The sequence below is a fragment of the Eleutherodactylus coqui genome, chromosome 7, assembly GCF_035609145.1.
Source record: "Eleutherodactylus coqui strain aEleCoq1 chromosome 7, aEleCoq1.hap1, whole genome shotgun sequence".
Lineage (NCBI taxonomy): Eukaryota > Metazoa > Chordata > Amphibia > Anura > Eleutherodactylidae > Eleutherodactylus > Eleutherodactylus coqui.
In genome coordinates, this window is record NC_089843.1 from 129,903,361 (window position 1) to 129,912,539 (window position 9,179).

Here is a 9,179-nt window from a genome sequence, read left to right on the forward strand (position 1 = left end):
CCGAGTATCGTCCTTTTCGAGTACCTGCCTACTCGTCAGAAAAGATTTGGGTGCCAGCGGGGGAGAGCGGGAGGAACGGGGAGGAGATCTCTCCCCCCCCCCTTCACGCTCCCCCCTGCTCACTTGCGCAACCCACCGATCACCCCCGCCGGCACCCGAATCTTTTCTGACGAGCAGGCAGGTACTCGATAAGGACGATACTCCCTCGAGTATTGTCCCTTGACGAGTATGCTCGCTTATCTCTAGCAGGGACCCATACCATTGCCCCAGAAACAGCCTCTGTTGAGAGGCAGCTGAAGCAACTTGATCAGGATTACTGTAACAAGATACCGGATGGTATAGATAGGGACGTGGTCATGGAACAGAGCCGAGGTCAGGACATGTGAAATACGTTTATAATAAAGAATCAGACTAACTGTCAAGACAGGCAGCAAACAGAGTAAACATGGTCAATAAACAAGCCAAGATCAGGAGAGGAGATGTTGGGAAAGCTGAGTGGAACAGGCAAGGATCAAAACCAGGAGAGCAGACAGAGCATTATAACACCTATGCCTAAATAGCTATTGACTGAGGATGGAAAAGCTGAGTGTAAGTTCTGGTCCGCCTCTTTAAAAAGAACCTGTCACGTCCCCACAGCACCATAAACTAAGGTATGGTGTTGTTTGGGGACATGACAGGGAGCCGGGTGATGTCTTTTTTATACTAACCCACTCACATGATCCAGCGCTGTCACACGTTGAGCTTGTCGCGGGGTATAAAAATCAGACTCTTTTCAGGGTCCCATGCACGCACTTTCCCCTAGACTTGCATGGGAGTCATTTTTTATCGACGTTACTCACAGGTTTTCTCTGATTGGTGTTCTTTCCCTTTTCTTCTTCATCCGCCATGACAACTTCTACTCACAACTCATCTTTACCAGAGTTTGGCGTCAAGATATCTTCTGCTCCTTGCTTTTGCAGCACATCTCTACACTGTACCCATGAAAAAAAAAGTGTCACACACAGTTCCCTATGAATAAAAGTATGCTTCACGCTGTAACCCTGAATAACAAGTGCCTCCAAACTGTGTTCTTAAATAAAAGTATGCCCTACACTGTGACCCTCAATAAAATGTGCCCCTGACTGTGCTCCTCAATTAAAGTATGCCCCACAATGTGCCCCTAGAATAAACATGCCCTGAACTGTGTACGGAATATTTATCTGTCAACACACCTATGCAATCACTTAAAAAGTTAAGGATGCATTCACACATAGCAGATTTGATGTGGATTTTCCACAATGGAAAAATCTGCACCAAAATCTGTAGCATTTGAGGTATATTTTGATGTGGCGCAGCAGCATACTTCAGCCCAAATGGTGCAGATTTTTGCACTCCAGAAGATACACACCAAATCTGCTCTGCGTGAATGCACCTTAAGGGTATGTCCACATACATTGAAATTGTTGTGGATTTTCCACTGTGGAAAATCTGTACCAATTCAAGGTCAAGAACTGCTTCAAAATCTCCACTGCAGGTCGAGATTTTGGTGGAGATCCTCTTCAATGGAAACGGTGAAATCCGCTGCAGATGTGCAACAAATGCTGCATCAAATGGTGCAAATTCACACCAAAATCCACAGCATAGATTATGCTACAGACTTTGAAGCAGATTTGAACATGTCTACATATTCTAAAAAAGCACAGAGGCGTTAAGGCCCCAAGGCGTGTTTTGCCTTCACCCCCATGAGGGAATAATGGCCCCTCTATGGCTCCCCACAAAGTAACTATGTCCTCTTTGTGCCCCTGTCCACACACTATTTGGGCACCCTTAGTGGTCTCATCCCTAATTAATTAGAACCCCTTAGTATTCCTTTCTTCCTCCCTCTCCACAGCTGCAAGCCCCCAAAACTTGCCTGCTAGGCTGCCGGGTGGAACAAGGGTTTCTGCGCAAACCAGCACTCCTCCTCCTTTCCTGTCTCCTTCCCTCTGTGTCCTGAAGAGCGGGAGGAGGAGTGCTGACGTGCCGTGCCAACAATAGTGAGACAAGTTTTACTGTGATGGATGGAACACCTATGGGTGGGCATGCAGGCTCTAGTACCCTGTTGTACTACCTCTAGCTTAGATGTAAGATGTGATACGGGCAGTTATGGAGGCATACAGGTTCTGTATTGTATCCTGCAGCATATTGCTCCACATTTGCTGTAACTGAGCCTCTACATCGTGCAAACTCGTAGGCTGGCGAAGTTGGCATGCCAGATGGTCTTATACATGTTCTATCAGAGATAAATCTAGCAATGGGGCAGGCCATGAAAGTGTGGCAATGTTGTGAAGGTATTCCTCTGACACCCTTGTGTGTGCTGCCGAGCATTGTCCTGCTGGAAAATGTCTCTTGGAAGCCACCATGAGAGGAACACATGTGGCTGCAGGATATCCTGAACATATCACTGAGCTGTCATTGTCCCTCATACCACTACTAGGGGTGACTGACTGTTGTATGCCATGGTCCTTAAACCATCATACCAGCAGTGGGGTTACTGTGCCGCTCCACAGCAAAGACAGGATTGAGGCACTCAGTCTGCAGACACGAACATGCCTACCGTCAGTGCCCAAACTAAACCTGGATTAATCGCTGAAGACAACCAGGTTCCACTCCATAGCAGTCCAGTTTTTGTCATTCACAACACCACTGTAAACAGAGGTGACATTGGGTTGGCATATTTTATCCACCCATAGATTATAATGGTGCATATTACACACATAATATGCATCAAAATATGACAAGCGTTTTTGCAGCATATTTTGATGCATATGTTATTTTCCATGCATATTTACTGCACATGCACCATGTATTTAAACACTCCAAAAAATGCAAGTAGGCCCAAATTATTTCAGAAGTGTTCCAACCCACAGAATACACATGACTACTTAGACACCATTTTGTAGTACTTTTAGTGGTTTCCTGCATTCCTGTGAGAAAGTTCTTTGTCTTCTGAACGTGTCTTCATACAAAGAAGATGCTTTTTCGGCTTAGCTACTGTTTCATAGAGTCAAAGAGCCATGCAAAGCCCCGGAGGAAGAATCTAGAAGGAAGAAGGGAAGGTTCTGGGTTCACCCTTTGGTGTTACAGCGTGCCTGTAAGGGCCATTTTCACAGTCCTTACAGTGACTTGAGTCACCATCCTTGGCTTTCTGTCGTCTGTTGGTCATACTCATTTGTATCCCGACACTTTGAACTCCTATTGGGCATCTCTAGAATAATGGGGATCAAGACCTGAAGACGGTGTTGGCTCCACCCTCTCAAGATTTCGAACTTCCTCGTGGCACTGGGTGGACAACACATCCATGTGTAGAAGCCACCACACTCAAGGTCCCAATATTATAATTATAAATAGTATTTCATGGTAGTGCTGTTGGCTTTGGCTAATAGTAACTATCGGTTTAAAATTGTAGATATTGCAGTCTAATAATAATATTAATCCTTGTTTGTATAGCGCCAACCTATTCCGTAGCGCTTACATAGACAGTGGGAATACAGAGAGACAAAAGTACAAAAATTTCAGAACCACGGTTACATGTAGTAATCAGTTGATAGAAACAATAGGGGTGAGGGTCCTGCTCCAACAAGCTTACATACTACAAGTAATGGGCTGCTACAAAAGGTAAAGGGGCTGGGCCAGTCTATGGGCGCATTGTGGATGCTCATGTTTTTAGGGCTTCCAGAATGGGTCAGAGGTTTTTTCTGACCAGCCGTCTCTCCCAGAACCATGTATGCTTCCTGGATTTTCAGCTACACCAGCCCTTTTCATTATTGTGGCAGATGAAAGCTTTGACTTGACAAGCCATGTCATGCGTCCATTTTTGCGTAGAGGGTTGGATGCTCTTGGCATTCTTACCAGCAAGTGGCGAATTTTCCAGAGCACTCTTCAGATGGATCATGGTAATATGTGTGCCATTATACAAGCTCTACATAATTTTTGTTGGGCCAATGACATGAATACGGAAGAGGAGCAACTTGCAACTATATCACCAGATGCTGCAGTTGACAAGATGAGGCAAGGAAGGCCTGCATCAGCTTATCTGAGTCAGGGACCTCTATGCGGACTACTTTCTGACTTCCCAGGGAGCAATTTCGTGGCAGATGGGCTCTGTTTGAGGACACTGATCATGTGGTCCCTCCAAACTGGTGCATTTTTTTAACCAATTTACTTGTTTTTTTTCTTTTTTAATTAGGGCTTTTTTAAGTTATGGACTCATAAGACAATGAGGACCCTTGACGTGGGTTGCGAGCTTATATATTTTGGCCAAAATATTAAAATTTGAAAACTTGAATAATTACAAAAAATAGTGATAGAATGAGCCCAGTCCTGGCTCAGTCTCCTCCTCTCTGACATCCTGACTAGAGGAAAGAATATCAGAGGGGAATAGACTAAGCCGGGACCAGGGAGGAAGCTCTGACTATCACTAACCATGCAGGAACAGCTGTTCAGAGTCTGAGCCACATGGAAGACCTAAAAGGAGCACTAAATTGTACAGGAAGGTAAAATGCATCTTCTTGTGTCACAGTGGGGCAGGGGGAGAAATAAAGGGGCATCATGTGTGAAAGGGGGCAAATAGACACCTCTGAGAAGCATCATGTGTCCCAGGTGGAAAAGAGAGTTCTATAAGGGGCATCATATGTGACAGGGGGGTACAGAAAGAGAGCTATACGGGTATCATGTGTGACAGGGGGCAGAGAGAGAACTATAAGGGGCATTATGTGTGGCAGGGACAAAGAGAGACCTATGAGGTGTTTCATGTGTGACAAAGGCAGAGAGTAACTATAAGGGTCATAATGAGTGACGAGGTGGGGAAATATAAGAGGCATCTTGTGTGATAGGTAGGGGGACAAAAGCAGCATTTTGTGTGACAGGGCAGCTGGAGAACCAGGAACAGGCATCTTGTGTGACCGAGCAAATGGACCGAACCATAAAAGGGTATCCTGTGTAATCAGGCAGAGAAGGGAATGAGGAGAATTCCTTGAGGAGGGGGAGGACTAAAAGGGGCATTCTGTTTGATGGGAAGGGCGCAGAACCATAAGGGAACTTTCACACAGGATGGAATATTCTGCAACAGCGTTGTGCAACATGCTGTCCCGGAATTCCGCATCAAATTCCACACTGCTAACTGCGGATTTTGATGTGGAAATACTGGCAGGATTCGTTAGCAGTGTGGCTTTTGGCACTGATTATTCAGCAGGAGGGCATATTCCGCAACAGTGTTGTGGAATTTTCCATTATGTATTAAAGGTCCCTAAGGGGTTTTAGCAGTCTATGTAAAGAGGAGGGAATGATGGGGAGCAGTTTGTGTGAGAGGACAGCGTGGGAATCAGTCTATGTGAAGTTACTTATTAGAAGTTAAAGCTGGTTGGCATTATGAAAGGGGGACAGCAGGATGGAGGTTTATGAAAAGTGTGGGGATGTGGTGGGAAAGCATGGAGCCAAAAGTTTTCTGTGTTTGAAATTCTGCAGAGATGAGTAGTGGCTGGAAAAAAGTCATCATGGCAGTCTGGGCTAGGTAGAGGTGAAAACTAAAAGTGAATGATACTAATCGGATGTGTTATTATTACCTGTGATCATTGAAGGTAACTGCACTGTAATCGCTATCACTGTGTAGAATTAGTTTCTGACCATTATATACTCAGTTCACTATTAGAGGTAAACCATTTCTCCTCCAACAGTCCCCTGACCATCTCTTCTCAACAGGTGTCCTTCAAACTCGTCTTTGCACGCCCCTGAAGTGGTGCCCCATAAAGCTGGCCTCTGTTCTGCTAGAGAAAATAGCCTCTCCATGTCCACGTATTGTGGCCTCTTCTCTCACATCTCTGCTACTGTGCTTGCTAAGCCACACTTCCATCTTCCTGTCTTTTTTTAAACAAAATTGCCTAGCAACATGTGTAAGAACGCAATGTATATGCATGTACCTTGTGTATTTACATGTTCCATAGACTTCAATGGGCAATTTTGATCCATAAATATGCACAAAAATAGGATATGCTGCTTTTTTTTCATACGACCAAAATACGTGTAAAAATATGTTTGTCTGAATAGCCCTATACAAATCAATGGGTTTTGCTTAGTCTTTATTATGCACGTAAAAAATACATGCGTAAAGGCCCATTTAGACACAACAATTATCATCTTTTGAGTGACTTTTGAGCGATAATCGTTGTGTCATTTACAGTGCAAGATGATCGCTTAAACGTTGAGCGATCACCTTGCACTCCAGCTTTTCCCTGCTCCGAGCGCCCATCTGTTATACAGCCGAGTGGAGGATGCAGAAGACATGCGAGGTGTCCCCTTTTGTACACCAGTGGTCATAGCTTTTTTATTTTTTTTGTCAGTGTAGCTTTATGAGACCTTGTATTTTGTGGGACAAGTTCTAGGTTTTAGAGGAACCAATTTTCGAACGCATATAATGTAATGGATAACTTTTATTAATTTTTTGCTGGAGGCAAGTAAAAAAAAAGCTAAAAAGGTTTTTGGTAGTGTTCAGCATGTGGTATAAATATTATGTTACTTTTATTCTACAGGTCATTGTGATCATGGCAATTTTATGTTTCAACGTTTTTATTGAATTTAAAATGTATAGATGGCAACACTCTGCCGCACTTGCCCCTGGCAGGGGGATAGGTTTCAAACATTTGGTTGTAGAGCAGAGTTACCGGAGTTACTGACACTTTATTAGCATATTAACAAGTTAACAAAATAAAACACAACAGGGTATATACTGATTTTACGTATGGTGGGGTTATTTCAAGTTATTATAAAGCTCACGAAATTTTTTTAGGAGGGGATGATGGGTGACGGTGAGGAATAAAACAGGTCTTGATTAGAGATGAGCAAGCGTACTCGGAAAAGCACTACTCGCTCGAGTAATTTGCTTTATCCGACTATCGCTGTGCTCGTCCCTGAAGATTCGGGTGCCGGCACGGAGCGGGGAGCTGCAGGGGAGAGCGGGGAGGAACGGAGGTAAGATCTTTCTCTCCCTCTCTCCCGCCCGCTCTCCCCTGCTCCCCGCTGCGACTCACCTGTCAGCCGCAGCGGCACCCGAATCTTCAGGGACGAGCACAGCGATACTCGGATAAAGCACATTACTCGAGCGAGTAGTGCTTTTCCGAGTACGCTCGCTCATCTCTAGTCTTGATGTTTTCTATGTCCGATCTAGTATTTTCGTTGTGGTGTAGGTTAATTTATCGTGGGCTGGTTTCGTAATTATGGTGGATTTAGGCTCTGTGTTTCTGTCTTCCACTTATGTTCTCGTATAGCTAAACAGATTGGGGATGTTAATATATTCTATCCAGGGGTTCCATACCTTTTCAAATTGAGTTATTGTATCTTGGCGGATGGCGATAAGTTTTTCATTCACGAAGATTCTATTAATGCGAGTTAAACAGTTATCAAAGTAGATAGTGTGGTCTTCCACCATTGTTGAGCTATTACGATGCGAGCTGCTATAGTGATGTACTGGAGTAGTTTGAAGGTTGGATTGCGTATCCCAGTGGGTTTATTTCCTAGTAGGAATATGAATGGATCTAGTCCAAAGCTTGTCCTCGTTACTGAGGTTATGAGGTGGGATATCTTTCTCCAGAAAGCTTGTGCCACTGGGCATGTCCACCATATGTGGCTGTGTGAGCCTGTCTCACTACATCCCCTGAAACATTGGTTGGAGACTTCTGGATAGATAACATTCAATCTCTCCGGGAATAGGTATGCTCTATGTAACACCTTCAATGAGGTTTCTGTTAATGAGACTTGCCAGCTGTTTCTGCTTAGAGTCTCACAGCAGTGGTGCCAGTGGCTTAGTGATAGGGTGGTGTTAAAGTCGGATTCCCACCGTATCATGTATGGTCATTTGGTGTCCACCATTGCTTCATGGCAATTTTATATAGGTTTAATTATGTCTTACTACTTTTGCACAATACAAACACTTTTTGTCACAAAAAGACTTTTTGTGTGTCACCACATTCTAAGACCTACAGCATTTTTACTTTTCCATTGAAAGGAATCTATTAGCGCTTGTTTGTTGCAGGATAATTTGTAGTTTTTATTGGTACAATTTTGAGGTATATACAACTTTTTGGTTACTTTTTATTTCTGCTTTGGGCAAGCAAGTTAAACAGAAGATAGCTATTTTCACATTTTCTTTTTTAGTTTTTTTTTGATTAATGGAATTTTCAGTGCTGGATAAATAATGTAAAATAGCACAGGTTGCTATAAATGTGGCAATACCGTGTGTATTTATTGTTCTTTTCATTTTTTTTAATATACAAAGGGGAAAAAAAATTTTTGTAGGGTTATTTAGCTGCCGCAATATCTGTGGCATCTGTGAGATTGAACAGCATGGAAGAGTGATGCTCATCTTTTCATTCGTTTTCTTGAGAAAAAAAAAAGACCCCCATATGTCAAATATGTTCACTGATTGATGAGGGGGGTTTTGATGACATGAACAAAAGTCCATGTCAAACCTCTCCTGGGACAAGCGCACAGACAGGAGAATGACAGATCGTTTTCTGCTGCCTGCTCATCCTCCGCTGCCCCCCCCCTCTGCTCTGCACGCAGACCTAACATGACAGCTGTAAATTCAATATTCCTGACCCCATTTCAAACTTCTGTAGCTCCGACACTAAAAACATGTCAGTAGCACCGATGGATCCGGAGGTACAGCCATTTGAAGTAGAACATGCTGTGTTCATCCGAATCAGTGCTGTCCTTTCCCTGTAGGATGAACAAAGCCCGGGATAATCTGTAGGGGGTTACAGTCTTAAAATAAATGGCTTCATACATGTTAGAAATTAACCCTTTCCAATCCACTGCCTACCGTCTTCAGACATTCTGATTGAAGGCTGTATAGCTTCGATGTTAGAAGACGTCCGGCAGGGTATTCTTACTGTATATTACTGGCTGCTCTGTTGCCGGGGGCCTCTCCGGCATGTCCCATACCGCAATACTGGCTCTAGCCAGCAGATGGCACCATTGTATAATGGCAGAAAGAGAAAACCCCCTAGGTAACTCTGAATTCAAAATTGGATTGCAAAGGGTTAAAATTATCTGTTCTGGTATTCTGGTAGATTATTTCTAGCGCAAATTATTTTTCTTTTATATTATTCAACATGAACAGGGAAAAAGGGAATATATTGAATATATTTTATGATACATCTGGTGAA